The following is a 26460-nucleotide window of genomic DNA, read 5'->3' on the forward strand; positions in this document are numbered from 1 at the left end:
AAAAGTTATACTGAGACTTTAAAAATTTCTGGTGGGTTAGATTTGTTGTCTAGTCTGCCACAGTTAATATTTAGTGTAATTTCATTGTGATTGAAGAATGTTGCCTGTTTGCATTTTACTTTTTGGAATTGATTGAGTTTGAGTTGATACCTTACTAAATGATTTATTTTATAAATGTCTATAATTATTTGGAAAAGAATAGGTCACCTTTGTTGGATGGATATGAATTGCTCTGTCTTTCCATTTTGGTCTCTGTCTTTCTCTATCTCTTCCTCACACACACATAGTTTCACACACAGGCTCCCTTAATCCAAGCCACTGTTACGTCTCATCTTGACTCCTACGGTAACACTTAACTAATCTCCCTGTCCAACATTTGACCCTGTGTACTCTACGTGGTCAGAAGAATCCTTTGAAAATGACTTATATAATGTCACTTCTCTGCTCAAACCTTCATCTCACTCAAAATAAAATTCAAAGTGCCTAACAAGGCCTGTAATGACTTACACCATCTGGCCCCTGACATCTCCTCTGACTTCTCCTACTCCATTTCTCCTTTTGCTAACTGCTCTACTCACACTGGCTCCCTTGCCCTTCCTTCAACCTGCAAAGTATAGTCTCGCCCTAGGTGTTTTACTGTACCACTCCCTCCCCGCTACACTCTTCCCCAGACATGTTATAGGACATGCTCTCATTACTTCCAGGTCTCTACTAATGTGTTATTTAGGAGTCCTTCCTTTGCCAACCTGTCTAACCTTTGCTAACACCTACCTATCCCTTTATGCTGATTTAATTGTATTCATTGCTCTTAATCATCACATAGAACACTATGTTTATATGTTACTATATATTTATTTGTTATTTATTTAATATATTTGTGTATTGTCTGTCTCCTTTCACTGGAATACAAACTACATTGCTATATCCCCAGGTCCTAGAACACTGCATTTACTCAATAAATATTTGGTTAATGAATGTAACCCACTCACATCTTTCTGTTTGCATACAGGTAAAATCTCTAACACCCTAATATGAGAGATACGGTGGGGCTTCTAATCATCCATTTTGCTTTGACCTTGCAGTCTCCAATTCAGGAACATACTCTCTGCTTCAGTACTGTAGGCTAACTACTACATTGATATTTGGAAGTATTGTTCTTGAAATCTGTCCCTGAGGTTAGCAGCACACTGGTTTCTGGATATATAGTCTTCATCATTCATACTATAAAGAAATAAAAGTCAATAAAGAAATAAAAGGCAGCTGAGATGTGTTCCCTAATATTAAAAATGAAGGGAAACAATGGCATGGTCCTGGTGGCATTATGGAGAAACATTGTATATGTTCTTTTCTCTTGGGGAATGTATCCCCAGGATATTTAGTAGACTTTCATTTAATCTTTTACTGAGGGTCTCTCTTGAGGGATAGAAGGTTCTGGATATCTGAACTCCCACTAGGTGGAGCACTTTCCACATCAAGGGGTTCTGGAAACCTTCCATGAAGTCACTAACTCCTATAGTGATAAGTGAGCATTCATTCATGCCTTCTGATTTTGAGTGGGATAAATTGGACCTAAAAGGTGAGGTGTTTCAGCAATTGCAAGTATATTCCCTACTTAAGCACGAAAGTCTATGAACACTAATTCCAATGAGTCCTGTATGAATTGTCCTTAAGTTAAGCTGCCTGTGTGGGTAGGACATTCTGCCAGAAGCAGAAGGCACAAATTTTCCATTTTTGGATCTGATAACTTCTGCAATCATAGGGGGTGGAAATCACTGTCTAGATTAGTTTTAAAATTTATGTCCCCATTCATATATATGATGTTCTCAAAAGCAGGGAGATACTCACAGAGTAAGGCCAATTTTATCTTCTGACCTTGAACCTAGAGAACCACACATTACTTATGAACTCACTACCCAAGTAACATTTTAAGGCTTGGAAGTAGGTCTAGTCCATCTGTTCAACTAGCTTTTGCCTTTCTTCTTTATCACTTGAAATGATGGAGGTAATGGAGATTTTCCTAGTGTCACACATTACTCAGCCACAGCGAAATCCCCAAATGCTTAGCCATTTCTTCTCCAAGAGTACTGATGCCACCATTGAGTCCCAGACTGCCTTCACTCTCAATGGGAAATGATTTCCATGACCTGAGCTAGAGAAATTCATATCTTTATTGCTGATGTCTGATTCTTAATAGACATTGGAAAATTATAGTCTGGAAGAGTAGACCTGTTGTCCCTAATCCAGTTCACTGTGAAACAGGATGTTTAATGGGGTGTTAGTAGTAGTTTCTAGTGAAGCCAAAGTGACAAAGTAGAAAACAATAGGTGACAATTTCTCCCATGTTCTAAAATAAGTTATGAGACTATTTGCATATGCCTTGCATAGGAGGTTTTCAACTTTTGGCTAACTGGTCAATTGTAAAAGAGGATAGAGAAGATGAAAGGAGATTGGAGAGAAAATGTCTTTGTAAAAAGTTGTTGAAATGCTATGGCATATCCCCACATTCAACATGACAGGGGAAGGGAAGAGCTTTTTCTCTAACCTTAACCTCAAATAGATTGAGGGAAGTTTCAAAGAGATCATTCAGATGCCTGAAAGAACCAAAGGACAAGAAATGGAAGTTTCTTACAGAAGCCCAGTAGAAGGCTGTGATTTTTGAGAATAATCGCTTTCTCAAAGACATAAAAATGCATGTTTCCTGTGGATATATGCACAGAGAGTTGTGTGGAATTCTCTTATTAGTATTATTCCTAAGAGTACAACCTGGAGTTTTGGTAAAATTCCAAAAGAGATTTTCTCATGGGCTCAGACTGTTGAGAACCAAAATGTGCAATGGTGGTGATGGGGTTGGGGGTGTCACCATCATCAGCCCCCTGGAAACTACATCAAAAATTTCAGCAAGAGATTCCAACCAATGAATATCCTTCATGGAACCCACAAAGTACACTGAAAAGTACAAGTCAGCATATAACATATACCAAGCTAAGAGAGAACTGAATCCAGCTTACAGCTCTTTTCATCTAAGGAGCTATTCTCTGCTCCTTATTAATCTCTACAACCTTTCCAGCTTCAGAGTATTGGCATTCCAGTGAACTGGTGTGGGTACAGAGAGAGTAGCTTCAAATGGGGCAACAGAGTAGTAACTATGCCCATCTTTCTCCTTGAAATGTTTCCATCTAGAGCATACAGAAGGACTTTGTATTATCTAAAATAGAACAAATGAGAGATGGGATTTGCCTGAGATTTTATCCAAGGACGAAAAAAGACTTGCCCTCAAGAGTGAATTTTCAGAAGCAGTCATGAAAAACAATTGCCTTATTTTGCTTTTTATTCTGCCCTTTGAATATGCCATGTACGTTTTATATATTTACATATATAATATATAAATATACACATATACTATAATAATATTATACATACATTATACATTGTATATAATTTGTATGCACATTATATGTTACATGCATATGTATATACATATATGTATCAACATTGTTCATTTTCTTATTTAAATCCTTACATCCTGAATAGGTTTTGCTTTTATTTTCTGATACCTGAGATAGTAGTGTGAAATTCATTGTGATTGTTGTTTTGTCAAGTTTCTTCTACACTAACAAGTTTTTCCTTCTATATTTTAAAGCTATATTGTTTGATCCAAAAGGTTTCTGTTATTTATTTTATCTTAGACCACTTTAATTTTTTTCAATCCTAATTTTCACATCAATATTATAAACTCTGCTTGTTTTTGATTAATGTTTTCCTAATATGTTATATTACCTTATTTTCAAATTTGTGTTATTTTGTAGGCTGTTGGGTTTGGATATACACACACTTTGCCTAATCTGAGAATTAGTATTTAAAATTACAGATATCTTTTGGTATTATTTCTGCCAACTTATTCTAGTTTATTTCCCTAGTAGTAAAAAATACACTTAAGTTTTTAAATTAAAAAATAGAATTTGAGAGAAAGAGAGAATGCAAATGGAGGAGAGGGGCAGAGGGAAAGAGAGAGAGAATCTTAAGCAGGCTCCACTCTCATTGCAGAGCCTGACATGGGCTTCCCTTAAATTTTTAATAGACATATTTAAACATATATTTGTTATCAGTGAACACATCTAATCGTAACCTCTCCTGTGAATGAGCAAAGATTTACTAAATTTTTTAGGTATTTATTTTTCCTCTCTATTTACTTTCACATTTTGTAGCAACTGTTCATAATTTTAGTTGCAGTATATTATACTATGTATTTGCATTACGAATCCTTAGGTAATAAAAACAGTATATTTCACAGGTACAATATAAATAATTATTTGGAATTAAATAAATGTTTTCCTTATATCTTAGGTTACCTGTCTTTTATCTCTTGTATTTTTGTTTTGTTTTGTTATTTTGACAGATATCAGCAAGAAAAACTATTAAATGCCCATGATAATATTTTGAGGTTTTAAATACATTATGAATATAAAAATGAATTCAAAATACTGGTCATAAGATTTGAAGTTTGCATTCCTCATTCCTCATATCTTAGAGATACTGCTGTTTTTTTCTAAAATTTCATGTTTTAGGTTAAAATCATAGGGGCGCCTGGTTGGCTCAGATCGTTAAGTAGCCTACTTCAGCTCAGGTCATGATCTCACAGTTTATGAGCTCGAGCCCCATGTGAGGCTCTGTGCTGACAGCTTACAGCCTGAAGCCAGTTTCAGATTCTGTGTCTCCCCCTCTCTCTCTGCCTGTCCTCTGCTGTGCTCACTCTTGCTCGCTCTCTCTCTCAAAAATAAATAAGTAAACATTTTTTTAAAAGCGTAACATAAGATTTTTTTTTTTTTGCTTATGGAAAGAACATTTTCTATATGGTTTTAATGATTTTTTTTTCTTTTTTCAGTTCTTAATATTCTTGGTCTATGTGTTTTCTTTTTTTTTTAATATTGGCTTTTATTTTCTTTGATTATTTCTTCTCCATTTTCTCTGTTGTCTCTCTCTGGAATGGCCATTTTGCTGGTTATTGGACATCTTAAATCAATTCTCCATATCTCATAGCTTTTCTCTCAAATTTTTGCCTTTCCTTTTGCATTGTGTTCTGACAATTTCTTCTTTCACCTTTCTCTGTCCCTAACTTAATCTTTTCATTTGCTTTTTCTCTATTCCCTTCCAGCCTTAGCCATTATTTTATTCAGTCTTCTTGTTGAGTCTTTAAAAACGATGATCACGATTACTTTTTGAGAATTCTAATTGGATATGTTTGGTCATTGGTATTATAAAGGATGGAATGTAGGTAGACCTTTTCTAGTTGCTAGACTGGGCTTATTTATCTCTAGAGGCCTAGGATAGTGGTATTATGATTAGAGAATCCCTGGCTGTCATGCTTTGGATGGAAAGTATTTGGTCAAATGGATTCTAGTATGAAATGCTCTGCATAGTTGAATTTCACCATTTATGAAGAAAGCTAAAAGTTGCCTGGAGCATGACTCCATTTTTGACTTAGTTTCTAGCACCCAGAGTATGACTCTCTGGAGGCAGATTGTTCTATTGTTAAAACAGAGAGCTGGCTGTTCTTTCACTTTTAGCTGGTTTGAACTCTGAAGCCAGCAATTCTGAGAGCAGGGGAATTAAACAGATTTGTACAGCCCTTTTATTAATGGGTCCACTGATTGCCCCCAGTTCCTACTGCTTCATCTTATATTTGTAACAAGGGTCTTCTTAAAACACTCACTTTTTGGCAGTTCTGTTTTTAAACTATTGTGATTTCTTAAATTTTGCTTGGCTTTTCCACCAATCTCATAACATATATATGTTATTTTTCAGAATTTCTCCAATATTTGATTTGATAGGCATTCTTTCTCATTCATCATTAGTATACTGGATTTATTCTTACTTTTATTTATATTTTAACATTTTAGTGGAATTAGGAAAGAACAAATATACAGATGCCCTTCGGGTTTTAATAACTCAGATTATTGGATTTAGATATCTGATTATTAAACAGCAGGTACCTCTTTATATTAATGTAAGATGTCTTGTAATATTTACAGAATAATCATTTGAAACAGTTGTGATTCTGATATCCAGTTCTCTGAACTATTTTACTTGCAGATAGTAGAAGTAGGATGTTTTGTTATTTATGACTTCTCCTTCTCACATTTGTTAACTTTTACTGAGGAGATACATTGAAAATCTGCCAAGATAACACATTCAGAAGCAGAAATACTCAGGAAGAATATCAGCTGCATTGCCTTTGCTTCCTGAATTCCAGATCAAAACATTCAGTCAGATGCTTTCCTCCTACTCAAACAAAGGAGATTGCCAGGGTGTAGAAGGGGAAAGAATCAATGTTCTTTTGCTACTACTAGCAAATAATGGCAATGACTCCTCCTCATATCTGCATCTTATAACTTATTAAAACAAGTAAGCATTAAATATATGATTTAAGGTGGGAATTCTACTGGAAAACGGTCATAGCATAGCATCCTAAACACAGTTATTCTGTTATCAAGCAGTTGTGTTTGGAGGCAATCGTATCTGCAAAGCTTGTTTTCAAATCATTCCCAAGTGGTAGCTCTTCCTTTCTGAGGTACTTAATGGATCAGGATGATGGACTCTTATTGATAAGCAGGTATTTTCCACCTTAAACTTTTCCCTTAAATAATAGAAGGATCTTTTATTCCCTTGCTCTACAAAAACATAACCATTTAGGGACTTGTTATCTATTAAAGAAGAAGAAAAACAAATGTGCACTGGGTAATTTCTAAAATAAGTCACTCTTCCTGGGAGAGACTCCCAGCCATGCAACCTTCAGAATGAAAACAAAAATGAATGTGATTTAGCAGTAATATTGTTTTCGATTTTGATGTGAGTTAAAAAGTGAAAGTTATTCAGAATATTCTTTCATTCAAATTAATCTTCCCTGGATCCTTCATACATTATTCAGAATGCTGTGGTAGAATGACCAATTCCACATGAATGCTGGATGGTTTATTTTCTTCTAAATAGAGCCTCTGCCAGCTGCATGAATAACCATAACTCAATGACAAATTTTTTAAATGTAAAATATTTTTTAAAAATATTATTCCTATTCCTTTTTAGTAACTACTTTTATTGCCATGCTGGTTTCTAAGGGACTGAATAACAGCATAGATTTATCAAAGAAAGAATTGCCACTCTTCTAGTATTTTTGGACTAGATGATTAATTTTAAAATAGTTCATATTTTGTAAACAAGGCGTAATCATGGCTATCTGCGTCTCTCAGGAGTATTTGAAATATTAATTGATGATGAAAGAGAGAGGTGACAAAGTAGTCACAGTGGAAAGCTGCCTACCTGTGGAGTCAGGGGCTCATTGTGTTCAGTCTGGGTGGGGCTCAGAAATGTACACTTTTAGTATTATTTAGAGATGCAGATATAAGAATTGTACTTTGAGAAACATTAAAGCACAACGCTCTTCAAACTTAAATGGGAAAAAAGAATCAACTAAGTTCAGATTCAGTAGGTTCTATATTCTATATATCCTATATATATTCTATATATCCTGAGAGTCTATATTTCTTGAAGAGCTCCCAGATAATGCCAATGCTGCTGATTCAGAAAAATACCCTGAGTAGCACAAGGTGTCGAGACTGGGCTTCAGCTTCACAAATCCAAAATCTCAATTTTGTCAATTCACAGAATTTGATCATGAAAAGACAACACACAACAACCAAAGAGATAAGAGGCTGATGTATAAGCCAAATTTCCAGCTTAATGATTGCCCTGGTTCTTAACCCTGAGTACTGTGAGATTCACATATAGATTGTCAATATATACAGAATTGACCCCAATTCCAGAGAATTCTGATTTAATCGGTCTGCAGTGGTAGTGACATCCATAGTTAAAACTTCCCAGGCAATTCTGATATTCAGCCACATTGAGAACCGTTGATTTACATTGCAAAATAGATCAGATGCCAATGTCAATTGATCACCATGCTCCTTCCTGAAGAGATGTCTACATGGGGAGCCAATATGAAGTTGGTGGCTCACCTGAGGAAGTAGAAATCACAAAAGAAGGGGTTAAATAACCAAGCGGCTAACCTCATCAAGTCTGTTAGGTATCCTTTCATGAAAGGATACACCTGAGAGACAGGGGGTAGTGTACAGGTAGACCCCTTTGGTGCCCTTCTTCATTTCCTATATTCTTGCATTCTGAGTTCCCACTGTCTGTATACGAAGGCAGACTATCCCACCTCTGGTATTCTTCTTCATTCTTGGAAACATATTTTTAGTATTAGCTCACGCAAGACTTATACTTTGTTTATTTCTGTTTACTGAATCATGTATTTCCAGCTCTCCAAAATTCATAGTCCTCTTGATTAAAAGTGGACATTTCAACATCACCTCCATGGTTCACTTCATAGTTCATGCCTTAGGGTAGATTTTCTTTGTATATGACATGTATTTTCTGTTATATTTCCCACTTTTTGGGTTTCTTCTTTGACACACACCTGCTGACTTTGTATTTCCTAAATCTTTTGTTCAGAATCAATTAGATGAATACATGAAATGCACAGTATATATTCTGCTAATTTTCACCAAGTTGATGCAATAGCTGTAATATTTGCAGACAAAACTGAAATGAGATTGAGTAGAATGTATTTTAGTTTAGGGTCATAGAACAGTACTACATTTTTCTGTCATTTAGAAAAAGTGTTTAACGTAAAACTGAAATGATATGTACAAAGGCACGTTCTTACAAAGGCACTTCAACCTGAGCACTGGACAAGTGCCAGTGGAGCATTTGACTTTTTATTTTAAGTGGGAAAATGGCTGACCAAGAATTATTCTTTTTTGGAGGGGGTAAACTTTTACTACCATTAAACTCAATGGAAGTTTTAACAACGTATCATTTTGAAGACATATAAAAGGAAAGAGGTAGTAATCAGAATTTCTTTGTGAAGTTCTGTCAGACTAATTGAATTTTCCTCTCTGTCAGAATGATAGGACTGATATATCAGTTGAAGTAACAGCTGTAATTTACCTTGACTTTAAATGAGCTTCAGCTTCTACTTGTTTGGCATACAAATTACAGATTTTTAAAAATAAAAATAGTCTAGACTAGAATCTTGCATGGTTGGAGTTTTACTTATTCATACCAGATATTTATCCAAAATTACCTAAGATTTTTTATCTATGTGATATTTGTATATACTTGACACACAATTGCAGATGAACCACTGTTATATGTAATAACAGGAATATTATGTGTGGGTGTGTATGTGTGTAAATCACAGACAAAGCCAAGAATCTGCTAGTGGAATATTAACTTGGCTTGAGATACCAGCCCTGACTTTCTAAAGAAGCCATAACATATGGCAATAGAGCCCAGAAATGGATAGTGTATTAATCAGTTTTCCCCAGAGAACAGAGCCAATAGTACACATGTATGATGGAGTGATGGGATTCTTATTTTGCTCCCCTATCTTGAAACCCATCAAAATCAACAAAACTAAAATATTTAGATCCTCAGAAAGTGGGGTGAAGCCTGAATCTGGCCTGGAGAGTGGCAGGTATTCTCTATATGTATGTTACATTTGTTGTTTTTAACATAGTAAAGATATGTATATTAAGAAATTGGCTCATGTGATGATTATGGAGGCTGAAAAGTCCCGTGATCTATCTTCAAGCAAAAGATCCAGGAAAGGCAGTGGGGTAGTTCAGTCCATTTCTGAAGACCTGAAAAGCAGGAGAGAAGAGACCATAAGTCCCAGTCAGAAGGCAGAAGACTTAATAGCACAGCTCAAGCAGTCAAGCTGAGGAAGGGAATTCTCCCTTTCTCCACCATGTTGTTCTACTCAGGTTCTCAATGGATTGAATGATGCCCACCGGTATCAGGGAGAGCAATCTGCTTTACTCAGTCCAGATTCAAATGCTAATTTCACCTGGAAATATTCTCACAGACACACCCAGAAATAATGTTTAGCCAAATATCTGGGCACCCCATGACCCAGTCAAGTTGACACATCAAATTAACTGTCACATATAGCTACATCCATCCCAGCCCTCCCCAAGGTCTTTCCATTACCTGCTACGCTGTGGAAGACCTAAAATCAACATCATCATTGCACAAAGAAAAAAAAGAAACAAAAGAAACAAAAAGGAAGTTAGGGAGCTATATGGAAGGAAAAACACCTTAAAAGTTCAGAAACCAAACCAATTTCTCAAACACAATTCATACAGCAGAGAGATGTGGTTCAGACTTAGGCATCATGTAAATACCATCTGCCAAGTGTCAACCTTGTTCTCCTGGAAAACTGAATATGCAAAGAGAGGAAAGCAATGTTAGAAATAATAACCCCTTTGAATAGGATTTTATAGTAATAAACAAAAGTCCTGTTATCTCATTTGCTACTCAGAACATCTCTTTAGATGGCAGTTGCAGGACGCTAGGGTGGCTCAGTCGGTTGAGAGTCCCACTTCGGCTTGGGTCATGATCGGCTCGGATTCTTGAGTATGAGCCCCATGTCAGGTTCTTGTTGCTAACAGATCAGAGACTAGGTTCTACTTCAGATTCTGTGTCTCCCTCTCTCTCTGCCCCTCCCCTGTTCGTACTCTGTCCCTCTCTCAAAAATAAACATTAAAGAAAATTTAAAAAAATAAAGTGAGATGGCAGTTAGTACTGTAATACCAGGTTTTCATATAAGAAAATCAGAGTATTTAAATGTTAGTTTTTAGCACCCACCCCCGAGGATCCAGAAGCACATACAGAGGCCTGCAGTTTGTACCTCTCTAAAACCAAACAAAGAACAACAAGTCAGAGAAATCTCCCTTTGGAGAACATGTTTCAAAATACCAATCCCTTATTTCAATTTATTAACACCATGCAAGAATTTAATGTATCTAAGTTCAACATTTGCAAATTGAAACATCCCCCCATGGGTTTCCATGCATGGTACATTCCATAGTTTTTCTATACCCTATTAATCCCCTAGATTGAGAACATCTAAAACATATGCTCATATATTAGACCTCTCAGAATGATAACATTAACCTTTAGGGAAAATTCTAACTGAATCAAGGTTAGCTTTCAGTGTTTTCCCAGATTATGCAATTTTATGCAATTTCCCTTATATGCAAGTTTCACTAAATTTAGAAAAAACATACATAATATCATTTGGAAGATGAGGCAAGTTCCTTATTTTTTTTATTTGTATAAAATACATGTATTTGTTCATTTTGGTGGGCCTTAAGAAAGCAGAAAAAATGCCACTGCTCCTTCTTCTTAAAGCAGAATTCAGTCCTTTATTCTTAATGGATCACTCTAAATGGTATACTCTTAATATCTGTAGAATCATAGAATACCACATGTCACATTCCCTTAAAACTGTGGTCCAGCCAAACATCTATGATCACCTGATTTATGACAAAGAGACCAGACAGTATAATAGAGAAAATTTGGTCTTTTCAATAAATTGTGAAATGAATCTCACCTCGAATTCATACCATGCATATAGAACAACCATAGATAATTTCAGATTACATCTGGTATAAATTCAGCAATATCTGGTAAATAAAACAATAAAACTTGCAGAAGAAAACATTAAAAAAATCTTCATAGAGTAGGCAAGGATTTCTTAAATAGGAATCAAAAAGTACCAATAATTAAAGAATAAAAAAAGATAAATAGGACCATATTAAAATGGTTCATCAAAATGCACCACAGGGAAAGTGAAAAGGCAAGGTACAGACTGGGAGAAGGCTCTGTATTTGAGCTATGGGCTATAGTTTGCTAACCCCTAGTCTAGAAAATGTAAATAAATGAAAGGAAGGCTAAGAGACAGAAACATTTTTGTGAAAGAAAGAAGACATTTCGGTAGTAAACCACTGGAAGAGAATCAGACTTCAGAAGGACTGAGTCATCAAATATAAGTCCAATGGAAAAAAACCTCACAAAATGTCTGAGGTTACCAATTTTATGTCCAGTCTGTTTATGGTTGGAAAGTAGCATTTTCCCCCTCAAATGAATATCATATCTGCAAAGGACAGGGCATATCTTAAGAAATCAGCATTGCAAAATTCAGGGTTAAGTTGTTTTGTTAGAATATGTAATACTTGTGTTTTCATTTATTTGAGAAACTTCACTTACTCAGCTGACTTTTTTTTTCTTGGAATGCAAAATGCAGATTCCTGATGGAATTCCTGATGTGCACACTTTTGATGGTGACAAGACAAAATGTCAGTTTTACATCCATTTATGGAGGGTCCCCACAGCAATATCTCAGTTCATAGAGATTATTATAAAAGGCATAATGACTTCAGGTATATTTCTAGGGATTTTTAAATACTTTGCTTCATCAAGGATATAAGTATATTAGTTAAGATGGTTTTCACTATAAAGAAAAGAAAATTCAATTCAAATCAGCTTAAATATTGAGAGTTCTGGAGGGGTGTCTATTAACTGAATAAATTCACAGGTGGTTCAGGAAGCAAGTTCATTTCTCTGTTCTGTAGCTCTGCCTCCTCTGTGTGTTGGTTTCATCATCAGTCTCTTTATAAAATGCTTTATAAATTTGTTCCACATTTATAAGCAGATCAAAGGCAGACAGAGTGACTTTCAAAATTTGGCCCATAATTGAAGTTGCTATCCCAGGAGCCATCATCAAACCTGCCCTTACATGTCTTTGGTCTGAAATCGATTATTCACCTATTTCTTGGACAAATCTTTATCACCAGGGGAATGACCCTGGTGTCAGCTGCCCATCTTGAATGAATCACTGAGCACTGGGGTTACCTTGAGTAACTTAGTCCACTGCTTCTCAAAGTGTGGTCCCCGAACTAGCAGGGTCAGTATCACCAGAGAATTTGCAGAAATGTAATTTCTAGGGCCTCATTCTAGACCAACGAATTTGAAGCTCTGAGGGAGTACCCAGCAATCTTATTTTATTATCTCAATTTTATTGAGCCCTCCAGAAGAGTCTGTACACACTAAAACTTGAGAACCACTGTTTTTGACTAATCAGAAGCTTATCTAGAGTTGGAGTCAAAGCATCAAACTACACAGCTACTAATTAATTGAAGAGATGTGAAGTGCATTATAGATACAGCCATAAAGTCAACCACACACAAAGCATATAAAGTATACTTATTTGATAGGGAATAATTTAAAAAGCATTATGTGTAGTCAATTATTAAAGTTGTAAAATGTCATTTCTTGGAGTATATGTTGTATGAGATACATTTTTATTTGAGTGGTTGATTTTTCATACTTTGGATTGTGCTCCTTAAGGGTGATTATAGAAGTTGCTTTATTTAATCATGACCAATTTTTTTAAAAATGTATTAGATTTAGTAGAGAGAATAAAGTAGTAGAAAACAGAGTGCAGCAGTGTGAAATTTTTATTCAAATGGATATCTGCATGTGTAAATATATGTGTGCTACTAGGTTGTAATATAAGATATTTAGCAACTAGGTGTCTGGGGGCAAATCGCTCTGGCTTATAGGTTGTCAGTTTGCATAGTGTAAATATTATACCTCTCCACTGCCCCATAGCAGATGTCAGGCTACCAGTGTGGCTCCACTTGTCTGTGGATGCACAATGCATGCCACTGTAATGTATTTCAACCCTAAAAATAAGTATAAATAGCCTCAAGCATATAGTAAAATGTAATAACTAGAAATTGTTAGGTTTTGAGCATTTATTACCTTTACTTTTAAGCATTTGATTTTAAATTATATAATTTAATGTTTAATAATCATCTTTAACAACTGTTTCACAGTGTTCCCAAAAAGTTAATAATCAGCTCTTGTGAGCTGGTAGAAGCCAGCTCAAATACGAGTAGACTCTGCCAGAAAGTTTCAGAGCTAGTGGCTTAGGCCATTCCCCATGCTTTCTGCTGACTCAAATGTTGAGGGAAAATGGCAAATGTAATAAGCCATTTCAAAACCTTTATCCTGTCTCTGGACTACCTAAACTTCTCTATTAAAATAAGGAAATCTGATTTCCATCCACTCCTCTTTTCCATAATCATATTATTTTCTCCCTAAAAATTGGCAACTGTATCCATCTTCAAACTAATATACCTGATGAATTGGATTTGGGCACTGAAGGGAAGAGAGGAGTTGAAAACCATCTGATATCCAAAGATTGGTATAATTTTATGTCATTAACTTCAATGAGGAGACAGGAATAATAATAATTTAAGTGCAGTTGACTGGATCATGTTTACCATTCAAAGGATTCCTTCAATAGAAGCTTTTCTCACAATAAGCTTTAGCACATAATGATATGTTAAGAAAAATAAACAAGGGCACCTGGGTGGCTCAGTCAGTTAAGTGTCTGACTTTGGCTCAGGTCATGATCTCATGGTTCGTGAGTTTGAACCCTGCATCGGGCTCACTGCTGACGGTGCAGAGCCTGCTTGGGATTTTTGCCTGCTTGGGATTTTCTCTCTCCCTCTCTCTTTGTCCCTCTCCTGCTCACATGCTCTCTTTCTCTCAAATATAAATAAACATTAAAAAAAAAGAAACAAATAACTAATGAAATCCATTCTGCCTGCATATTGTCTCTAATATTTCATGAGAAGGTATCAAAGGAAGTACCTTATGCAGGGAACAAAATTTCAAATATAACAACAAGATAATTGCCATATAATTTTTTTCTCTGGCACTTTCCTCAGAGTTTTTTGAGCATGTTAATAATAAAATGAATGCAAATTTATTTATGAATGATGTTTAATTTCCACTTAAGCTGCTGGAAAACATCATAAGCCTTTCCCTCAAGGCACAACTTAAGTCCTATCTTCTTTGCAAAATCATTCTTAATGACTTGCTCCATTTTATTTACTTTTTATTTTTCTGATATCTATTATACATATTTTTTGTGGCAAAATTGGAAAGCTATTGTTCTCTCAATAACATCTTACCTTCATTAAATTTTAAGATCTATAACAACAGAATATTTTGCTTTATTTTTGTCCTCTGTAACCTCTACCAGCATCAAGAACATAGTAGTATTCAATGCCTTTTAAAGTCTATTAGAAAGAAGTGTAAGGTTCTGTACATGAGCCTACACAGTCAGCTCCCCCTTATAATATTAATAATATATTAGTAATTATTTAGTGTTTAATAATGCTAGCACTATTCTAAGTAATTTACATGGATTATTCATATAATTCTTACCACAAACTTTAGGTAGTAGAAAGAAAATTATCTCCTGATCATATAGTTTAAGGACCAGCATCCAGGAAGTTTGGGTCTAATATCTGCACCCATAATCATTCTCTCTACCATCGCACATACAGATGTGATCAAGTGATAGCAGCATGTTTCAGAAGTCTACCAACAAAAATCCCAACACTGATGGAGTTCAGTGCTTTTAAGATTCTGTACAAATGGAATTTAGAGTTTTGGAAGTTCTCTAAGTGTAACCCAGTAAATGATGTGAAAATGGCAAGTGTGAGACCAAATACATGAGGAAATATGAGAATAAACTCAATGTGATTTGAGCTCCTTAGAAAGTAAAAACAAAACAAGAGACTTATGGTCATTCATTAAAAATTTACTGGGAAGACAGGAAGCAGGAAGATGAGATGTGACATTTTAGAACCACAGTTCACGTCTTTTGTAAGGCTTAACCCAGAGGACCTGCAAGAGCTAAGGCAAGCTGAGCTTTGGGTTGGGCCATCCTTTCAAGGCTCTGCCTTACTCAGGTCCAAGAAACTTAAGTATTCCATCTCTAATCTTTAATTTCTAAGAAAAGTCCAACTAAAAGAGGCTTTCTGAAACACAGTCTGCTTAAATGATTTATATGAGGAATTCAATACTAATAACCAAAACCAAGAGTCCTGTGTGATTTTTTTTTAAAGGATATCTTTTTATTTAAAATAATGATTTGGAAATCCTAAAGGATCTGGGTGATAATCATATGCACTATTCCACTGCTTCAGCTATTTCTTAAAGGAGATAACCTGAAAATAAAGACAACAGAAATGCAAGTTTTGGGCCTCAATTAAGTCATCAGTCTTCTTTATATTATTTAGAATGGACTATTTTTTTACTTGTAAGAAGTTAAAATTATTGTTTCCTGTCAAAGATTTTATTTGGTCATTTGAAAGTTCTATGACATTCCAAATAAGAAAAAAAAATATAATCCAGCCTCTTTCTGGATAAAATGTATATTTCTGGAGAAATATAGTTTGAGTTCTAATAGTGTCCAGTACTTATCTGTTCAGCAGAATCAGAACTCATCGATATAAAATAGAGTAGGGCAACACTGCCTGGGAGCAGTAGGGGCCGAAGTCAGATAATCTTAAATTAGAAGCTCAGCTTTTCTTATTGGTTGAGTGACCTTAAGTTACCTAATTTTTCCTAAGCCCCACTTCCAAATCTCTGACATGGATATGAATGGAAATACTGACTCAGGGGATCATTGCAGGAAATAGATGATCCAATAGACATGAGGTGCTGAGTGAAATAAATGGAAATTACAATGATATAACGTAAAGTCAACACTCTGCTTTTCATTCATGTATTATTCATAGCATAATTGATCACAAGAACATTTTTCAAATTTGTATTGGCATTGTGGTCCATTTTGTTCAATTCTTTATGTGTTTACATAAATAAGATACTATTTCAAAGTATTGCAGTTTTTCATAGGGAGGGTCTTATAAGCATAGATAGATAGATGGTAGGTAGGTAGGTAAGTAGAGATATACTTAGTATTTCCAGACAACATATTGCCACAGTTATTTAGGAGGTACCTGCTAACTACTCTATTTTCGTCCTTTGTATGAATCTAAGATTTTCTTTCCATTCTGGAATATGAAGAGAAAAATATTTAAGAAACAGTCAAGTATTAAGAAAGGGGAAGGTATTTAAGAAAAGAAATCAGTCTCTTGAACTTTGGGTTTGTGTATGTTTTTGATGTGGGATAAAGTATTCATAACAAGATCAAAGATCTGTCTATTCAAATGTGCTTCAAAAAGAACTCCAAAGAGCAAATATACATTATTTTTAATTATCTAAGACATTGCCCAGTAATTGAGATTACAGTATAAAAGAGAATAGCGGCAGGTGATAAAAAATAATTTCATATTACCTAAAGGGAAAGTTGACAATTCAATGAAGATGTTGACTGGATTTTTCTCCCTCCTTTCACTGAGGTTATTTCCTTCCATCTCCAAGGGCCTTTCTCACAATAACCTTTCTTAAAAAAAAAAAAAAAAAAAAAAAAAAAAAAAAGCTCAATGACATTGCCTGCAGAAATCATCTGCTGCTTCTAAAGTCAGTCATAGGTTTTGCTTCAAGGCAAGAAAATACGTTGCTCTCAGTCACACTTCAGTGTGTCATCTTCAGAAAGCCTCACATTCCTATAAATGCAACCCCATCTCTTATAATCAGACTGAAATACAGACGGTCCCAGCTTAATATAGTTTGACACAGTTTTTTGACATTATGATAGTGCAAAAATGATACACATTCAGTGGAAACTGTACTTTGAATTTTGAATTGTGATCTTTTCCCTGGCTAATGATATGCATTTCGATTTAGAATATTTTTTTAAATGTTTATTTATTTAAGAGAGAGAGACAGAGAGTGCATCCACACCTGTGAGCAGGGGAGGGGCAGAGAGAGGAAGAGAGAGAATTCCAAGCAGACTCCACGCTGTCCGCACAGAGCCCAACATGGGGCTCAAACTCACAAACCCTTGAGATCATGACCTGGGCCAAATAAAAAAGTTGTTGCTTAACTGAGTGAGCCACCCAGGTGCCCTGATTTAGGATACTTCCTACTTAGTGGGTTTTTTTGGGATGTAACCCCATCATAAGTCAAAGAAAATTTGTATTTCAGGAAAACTTGAATTCCTCAAAAGGAAATGTTACTTACACTCTAGTTTTGTTAATGTGTTCAAGGAACTGTGGATTTGGTTTTTTTTTTTAAGAAAAGAAAGAAGATGCTAAGATATCAAAAAAGGGAAGAATGAATTTGATAATCATATATGGATATATGCAGCATGTATTAAAATTATGCATGTTAGGGGAGCCTGGGTGGCTCAGTCGGTTGAGCGTCCAACTTCGGCTCAGGTCATGGTCTTACGGTTTGTGGGTTCAAGCCACGTGTCGGGCTCTGTGCTGACACCTCAGAGCCTGAAGCCTGCTTTGGATTCTGTGTCTCCCTCTCTCTGGCCCTTCCCCTCTTGAGCTCTGTCTCTCCTTCTCTCTCAGAAATAAATAAACATTAAAAACAATATGCATGTTATTTAGAAATATCTTAAGTAGGATGGTTTAAAAAAAATTTTTTTTTTTGAGAAAGAGCACACATGCATGAGCAGAGGAAGGGCAGAGAGAGAGAGGGAGAGAAAGAATCCCAAGCAGGTTCCGTGCTGTCAGTGCAGAGCCCAACACAGGGCTCGATCTTACAAACTGTGAGATCATGACTTGAGCCAAAACCAAGAGTCAAAGGCTTTAATGACTGAGCCACTCAGGCACCCCTAAAAATTAAAAAAAAAAAAACTATTAACTTGGTCTTAGTAGGCTATGTGTACCCTTTTAATATAATTATTAACTGCTATCATGGTCCTTCATATTAAAAACTAACACTGAGCTGTGACATTAGGCCTCTGGATGGTTATAAACTCATCTATAATTCCCTTTAGTCAATCTAATGACCAGTAGGGATAGGGAATGCCTTCTGCAGTGAAAAGGCAGAATTAAGAGAAAATTGAGGCATGCTTAGCAAGGAAAGGAGTATAAAGCCCACTGACCCACTCAAGCCCTCGTTAATATTATCTATCTTTATCTGAGCTAATCTACAACTATTCTTTGTTCTCCTGGGAAGAAAATGAAAAGTACAGAAGCCCTGGTATTCTCTTAGCTTACTACTTAATGTAGGGCCTCTCTCAGACATTGTTTTGATAACTCCTAAATAGTCCTCAGCAACCATGTTGAGTTATAATATTACCTAGCAGAGCAAACAGTAAAAAACAAAAATGTCACATTAAGTTTCTCAAAAGAATGGGGCGCCTGGGTGGCTCAGTCAGTTAAGCATCCGACTTCGGCTCAGGTTATGATCTCGCAGTTCATGGGTTCAAGCCCTGCAACAGGCTCTGTGCTGACAGCTCAGAGCCTGGGGCCTGCCTTGGATTCTTCCTCTCTCTCTCTCCTCTCTCTCTCTCTCTCTCTCTCTCTCTATCTCTCTCTCTCTCTCTCCCCTTTCTCTCTCCACTCCTCCCCCGATTGCTCTCTGTCCATCTCTGTCTCTCTCAAAAATAAATAAACATTAATTTTTTAAAAGACTTTCAAAAAGAAGACTGCTTTATTTCTTTGAGTTATTATTCCTGCAAGTTCATAAACACTATATTATAAAATGTTGGCTGGTGAGTCTTTGTTTTGTCCTGTCAGCCAGAGTTTTGACATGATGACATCTGACTTGGCAGGGTTGTGTTTCTTGCAAAGGATGGGGGCAGAAGGCCATTCAAAGATAAAGATAATAAGGAGATGAATAAAGTGGCTTTTAACTCAAAATGCTATTTTGTGTAGGATTTGTATTTTGTCAAAATTGTTTTCCACAACTAGCAAAAAAGCAATTAAGCAAATTAATTCAGCATCTACTGTATAAACTTGATACAATATACATATGTATAGACCATCTAGAGTATATAGTATAATGTATTTATTCCACAAATTTATCTAGTTTGTGCTAGACACTTATTAAGGCATAACATGTACCCTTATAACGGTAAACAAAAGACCCTACCTCATGCATTTTATAGTCTAGTGGAGGAAAATAAACATTTAATAAACATCTAAACAAATATACATATAATGGGTTAATTGGTGATAAGCGCTTGGAAGATATATAAATATCAGTAAGGGCGTTGAGAGGGACAAATAGTGATGTCATTTATTATTCAGTGAGGGATTCAAGAGCCATGAAATTGTGAAAGAGCCTAGCTTTCTGGAATGATGCCTATCTGGGAAGATTCTGTAGACTACTGATTTTCACAAGTTAAGGTACTATAATGTTGTAGAAAAGAGATTTTATGACATTAGGTCTATGCTAAACAATTTTCAATATAAATTACTTTTGAGTATAGACTATAAGATGGTTTTGTAATCAAATCTCATCAGAATCTGACAGAGACCTTACAAGAAAAGATAATTACAGACTATTCTCTCTTATAACATAAATGCAAAAACTCTTACCCAAAATATTAGAAAACCAAATTCCATAATACATAAAAAGGATAACACAAATGATAAAGTTGGGCTTATTCCAATGGCACAAGATTTAAAAATTAAATCAATATAACTTACAAAAGAAAACAAGAAAAGACATATTCATCTCCACTAATATAGAAAAGGAATTTGATCAAAATCATTTCTTCACAGTTAAAAAAAAGTAAAGCTGTTAAACTAGTAATGAGAAAGATTTCCCAGTCTGACAAAATATTTATGACATTATATTTAATGATGAGATGCTTAATATTTACCTCACTTAATATAGTGGCAAGGATACAGTATAGCCACTTCTATCCGATATTGTACTAGAAACTGTCCAGTGAATAAAGTGAAAAGGAATGAATGTGAGCAGATTAGAAAAAAAGGTGACAAGTTGTAGATGAAAAATATAAGAGATTCTACAGAAAAGTTATTAGAGTAGTAAGTAAATTTAGCAAGGTCTCTGCACCTGAAGCAAACATTTAAAAAAAAAATGTATTTCTTTATAACATTGTGGTAGATTTGAAAAAATGGTCACCAAATACATATATTTTGACATATATATCAAAAGACATATGATAGGGGCATCTGGGTGGCTCATTCAGTTAAGCATCTGGCTCTTGACTTTAACTCAAGTCATGATCTCACATTTTGTGGATTGGACCCCCATGTGGGGCTCTCTGCTGCTTGGGATTCTCTCCCTCTGTCTCTGCCCCTCCCCTGATCTCTCTGCCCCTCCCCTGCTCTGTCTTTCTCTCTCAAAATAAATTTAAAAACCTTAAAAAGAAAGAGACATATGATATGTTCAAAAGTTTTGTTAGGAGTTCAAAAAGAAATGTTGAATTCCTAACCCCTACTACCTCCAAATGTGACTTTATTTGGAAGTAGAATCTTTGCACAGGTAGTCAAATGAAAGTGAGGTCAATAGGGTGGGCTTAATCCAATATGACTGGTATTCTTATGTAAAGGAAATTTGGGCACAGAGACAGATGTGTACAGAAGGAAGACAATGTGAATACACACAAGAAGATAGCCATGTGACCAGAGTGATGCATCAGCCAACGAACACCAAAGATTGCTCACAAACTACCAGAAGCTAGGAAGAGGCAACAAAAGATTGCCTCGCACATTTCAGGAGCATGGCCTTACTGATTGCCTGCAAAACTGTGTGATAATAAATGTCTGTTTTATGCCACCCAGTTTTGAACAGTTCATTACAGTAGCCCTAGGAAACTAGAACGTTCATATTTGTATATTTGTTGCATCTAAATTATTTGGAAACAACCCAAATATTCATCAATGGTAACATGGATTTATTTTTATTTTTTTTTATTTATTTACTTTTAATGTTTATTTTTGAAGGAGAGAGAGACAGAGTGTGAGTGGGGGAGGGGCAGAGAGAGAGGGAGACACAGAATCCGAAGCAGGCTGCAGCCTCTGAGCTGTCAGCACAGACCCCGATGCGGGGCTCAAACTCACGAACCGCGAGATCATGACCTGAGCCGAAGTTGCGTGCTCAACGGACTGAGCCACCCAGGAGCCCCAGCATGGATTTTTTTTTAATGTTGTGTGTTCACATATTGGAATAGATGTATTCATGCATTGGAATGGGAATAACAATGAAGAGAATTCTGCAGCAACCAGAGATAAATAGATAGATGATAGGTAGACAGATATGATAAACCCATACGTAAAGTTGAGGAACAGTTAAACTACTCACTGTTGTTACAAGTCAGAATAATGATGACCTGTTGGGAAGAAAGAGATGAGTGATGTATGGAGGTACAATCCTCTTAGTTGTAGAATGAGTAAGTATGGTGCTGCTATTCTTGAAATAGCCTGAAACACTCATTCTACGATTAAGAGAATTGTAGAAGCCAAATCTGCAAGACAAGCTACTTAGCAGTATCTGAGAAGCAGCCTGGAGGCATTGTTAAAATTGTGGACAGTGGACCCAGTCTCCCACACCTACCACTTACTGGCCAAGTAACTTTGGGTTAACTTTTCTGTGCTTCCATTTCTCATCTGTGAAATTGGGATAATTATCTCTCTTAGGGGATTACTTTGAGGGCTATATAAGTTAATGCTTCTAAAATATTTATAATAGTGCCTAAACATTTAATATATATTTAGTATATATTTATTAAATAAATATTAATATGTATTTTATTTATTATAAATTTATGTATATATTGTGTATTTAGGATATATTTAGTACATAAAATCTTGGAAAAACAAACAAAATTTGAACTATGGAGATTTCATGTTTAGAATTAAAATGGTTTTCTTCTTTTGCACTAGTCTGTATAAACCAGTACACAGGTGCACTTAAGCATTAAGCAGTACATGCAAACAAATGTGTCCAGGATAAGAACACATTCTGAATCTTAATAAAATAACATCTTGAATTGCTATAGATACAATCATGATAAAACAAAACAGTTAAAAATATATCTACATAAAGCAAAGACACTGATAACATACTGTCAAATTGTAGTTGTCTTCCTAGAAACATCAAACTATACTGGAAAGCAGTTTCTTTTGCTTTTCTTTTCTTTTTTTTTTTTTTTACGTTTATTTATTTTTGAGACACAGAGAGACAGAGCATAAATGGGGGAGGGTCAGAGAGAGGGAGACACAGAATCTGAAACAGGCTCCAAGCTCTGAGCTGTTAGCACAGAGCCCGACGCGGGGCTTGAGCTCCCAGACTGCAAGAACATGACCTAAGCTGAAGTCGGACGCTTAACTGACTGAGCCACCCAGGCTCTCCAAAAGCAGTTTCTAATTATTGTTCATGTTTTAGGTATCAACACATGATTTTAATTAATATGTATGACCATTAAAAGTTCATAGTAGGTAAGAAAAAACTATGTTAGCATTAAAATGACTAGCCTTTTATATTCCAAAACTTATACAAATTGTCAGGTATTCCCTATTTCCTTATTAATAGGAAATATAAAATTATTTCTGTGGGATCTGCAACAAAAGACTGTCTTCCCACAGTGTTGATTCTCAAGATTTAAATCAGTATTGTTTTCTGGACATTCATTTTGTCCACTTTCAAAATAAACTCCTATCACAGTGGGTTTCCTCTCAATCATAATCCTGATGTATATTCATGAGTTCCAGAATGAAGGGCTCAGCAATACATCTTCCATCTTCAAACCCAAAGTCTGTCTATTTGACCCCTTGCTCTACCCCAAAGGGAGTTATTTGATACCATTAGTTTCATAATGCCAAGAAGGTCCACTAGGTTCACTGACATAGTCATCCCTGAGAATGGACCCACTGATCATTTTCTGCTGTCAGATCAATCCAAGACATAGTAAAAATTGGTTAACTCATTTTTCTGGATTCTAGCAATTAAAAAATAAATAGAAATAGAATATGTTCTCTCTTCCTTTTGTTTTATTGAGAAATAGATTTTAGTCTCGGCATCCTTGTTTTATGTATGTATGTATGTATGTATGTCTGTCTGTCTGTCTGTCTGTCTGTCTTAAGTTTATTTGTTTATTTTGAGAGAGAGAGAACAAGGGAACAGGGAGAGAGAGAATCCCAAGCAGGTTCTACACTGTCAGGGCAGAGATGATGTAGAGCTTGAACTCACAAACCTTGAGATCATGACCTGATCAGAAATCAAGAGTCTATTGCTTAACAACAGAGCCATCCAGGTGCCCCTGGGCCATCTTCACTTTAAAATGTAAATAATATGTAGATATTTGTAATCCATTGCAATTTATTGAAAGTTGTAAAGGTTTGACTTTTAAATAATACTTCATGGAGTATTAATTATTAAGCTATTAAGTATTCCATTTTATTTTTTTAATGTTATCTAAATTGCAGTTGGAAACAGAAGGAGCAAGGAGCAGGAGAGAGACTGTAACTCACTTTATGAGTTTAGGCTACCCTCCCCCCATGTCTACAGTCCACTCCTATACTACTGACTACCCAATATCATGTTCCATTCAGCCCAAGTTGAAGTCTTTACTGTATTACATAAGGTTATATCACCTGTCTTTTGTTTTACTTTGTGAGATATGGTAGACCAGTTTCTAGGAGCTTATTTCTATTTAAAGAATTTGAAAAGCATTGAGGAAATGTAAAATTAAAATATATACCTGTTTTTCCATATAACGTGATCAATTTCATTTAGCTATTGTATGGGAGCATTCAGAGTCTCTGCCCTAAGGATTCATTATTCTACATAGAAAATAGGCTTTGTGGCTTTTGGCAGCTTGATATTTTGTTATCCTTTATATAGGTGGGAAAGAGCAGGCTGATTGAAGAGATTCATTATAATGTAGTTTCAGTTCCTTGATCCTGTCCAGTGGGGAAAACTGAAGAAGAATCTGCTAAAAATAGATAAGCAGAATGTTGAATAAACAAAACGAAGAGACCCTTTCTTGTTCAGGTTTCTTTCCTGAAAAAGCCTGTGGGAACTGTTATTTCCGAACAGGTCCTGCTAATTAGTTAGCACATGTTAAATATCTGTGCATTTTGAAAATAAAAATCAACATTTGGTTCATTTATGCCACATGAATAGATCTAAGCCTTGGTGGGAAGACATATTCCTATATACAAATTATTCTTTCATAGATGGAGTAGTTTCATCCCTTCAAAGTTGGGATGGAAAAAATCCCTTCAAAGCTGAAAAGGAAAAAAAAATCAATATATCAAACCTCATCTTCTAAATTACTCCCATTGAAAATGAAAGATGGGTTTTGGAGTTGAAGATTTAAGAGAGCAGATGTAGAAACTGAGATTTTGGCAGCCCTGTCAAAAGCTAATGAGCTCTGGGGAAATCCAGCTGATACAGAGTTTGGATAGACTACTATCTAAACTATAGGGTGTCTAACAGCTACAGTGAACTGGCTTCAAGGTGGCACACAGAAACTGACCAGAGGTAGTCTTTCCCAATCACGTATAGAATTATTCAGTATTATAAAAGACTACCCAGTGTAGTATTACTCAATATATTTAGAATTAATGTTCCTATTAATATTTGCACCATACCTACTCTTTTTGAAGCAGGTAAAAGTTCACAGTTCTTTGAACTCTTGGTAGGTGCCTTACATGGTTCATTAGTCACCATAAAACTATGGATGGTCTTTGTTTCATGGAGGCTATCTAGGGCAGGCCTGTGGTTAATATGCAGTTGACTCTCAGAGAGAGTCCCAGAGCCTTCAGCCAGCCATTAGAAGAGCAGAGGGATGGTATGAAGTGTAGTAAGACAAAGTGTAAGGAGAGTGAAAGCTCAGGGTTCCTGTACTCCATGGTCGGGAACTCTTTTTTATAATTGGTTCTCCTAGTGGTTTTGCTGTTTGTTTCCTTTCTATGATTGGCTATATACTAACTACCTAATTTCAGTGTGTTTAGTGTTTTAGTATGTTTTCAGTGTATAAATATAATTAGTGCATATTTGACTCTGCTATTCCTGCACATGGCTGTAGATTTTCAGGATATACAAATTAGGCAATCTTTATATATGATGCTGATAAGATGCTGCCATGGGACTTCAAGTCAGAATTCATACATACACATTTTCTAGTTACTCAATCCTGCTCTATCAGAGTTTGGAAGGGTATGGAGTAAAAGTGGAGGTGGGAGATACTAACATGAGTGAACAGGAATCTCTCTCAAAGACTGTTGCCCCCAAGTATATTGGACCCCTCCATTTCGGCACCCCTCCAACTTGGCACCCCTCCAACTCATGGGTCTAATCCAGTGTTTCCAAAAAATCCAATCTCACTGTGGCCTCTGTCCCTTCGTTCCAGTGGACTCAGCTTGATGACTCACACCCTAGTAAACTTTCAATGACTTCCCATTAAACTTTAGGATAAAGTTCAAACTTCTTATCATAGCCTGTATGATCCTATACAAATTTACCCCTGTCCACCAAACCTTGTCTATATTCTAGGAAATAGTTGGGTATCCTTACTCTTCTCTAAATTTTCAAAGCACCTCCTATTTCAAAGCCTTTGCCTTTTTCTTCTCTCTGCCCACTGTTTGCTCTTCCTCACTCTTCATTTTTGTAACTGAAGTATATAGTCTTTATCTGGCAACATCAAAGCAACAGAGTTGTCAAATGTTAAGGGAAACATGGTGAAAAATGGCAACCACTTGCTGTGATGTCAATATTTCCATTTGTTTTGTATTTTTTTGTGACAAATTGCCATATATATGTGAGGGAGGTCTAAATGTCCTTCCTAATTTTTGTAAAAAAAAAAAATGAAGGATAGTTAAGCCATTTTCTATTAAGAAATCTATGTCAGGC

The 26460-nt window shown here is 35.7% G+C and overlaps 1 pseudogene; it reads left to right on the forward strand.

Moving 5' to 3' along the window:
* Positions 1-26460, forward strand: part of LOC115519863 — a 97249-nt pseudogene that overhangs the window by 51514 nt on the left and 19275 nt on the right.

The sequence above is a fragment of the Lynx canadensis genome, chromosome C1 (assembly GCF_007474595.2).
Source record: "Lynx canadensis isolate LIC74 chromosome C1, mLynCan4.pri.v2, whole genome shotgun sequence".
Classification (NCBI taxonomy): domain Eukaryota; kingdom Metazoa; phylum Chordata; class Mammalia; order Carnivora; family Felidae; genus Lynx; species Lynx canadensis.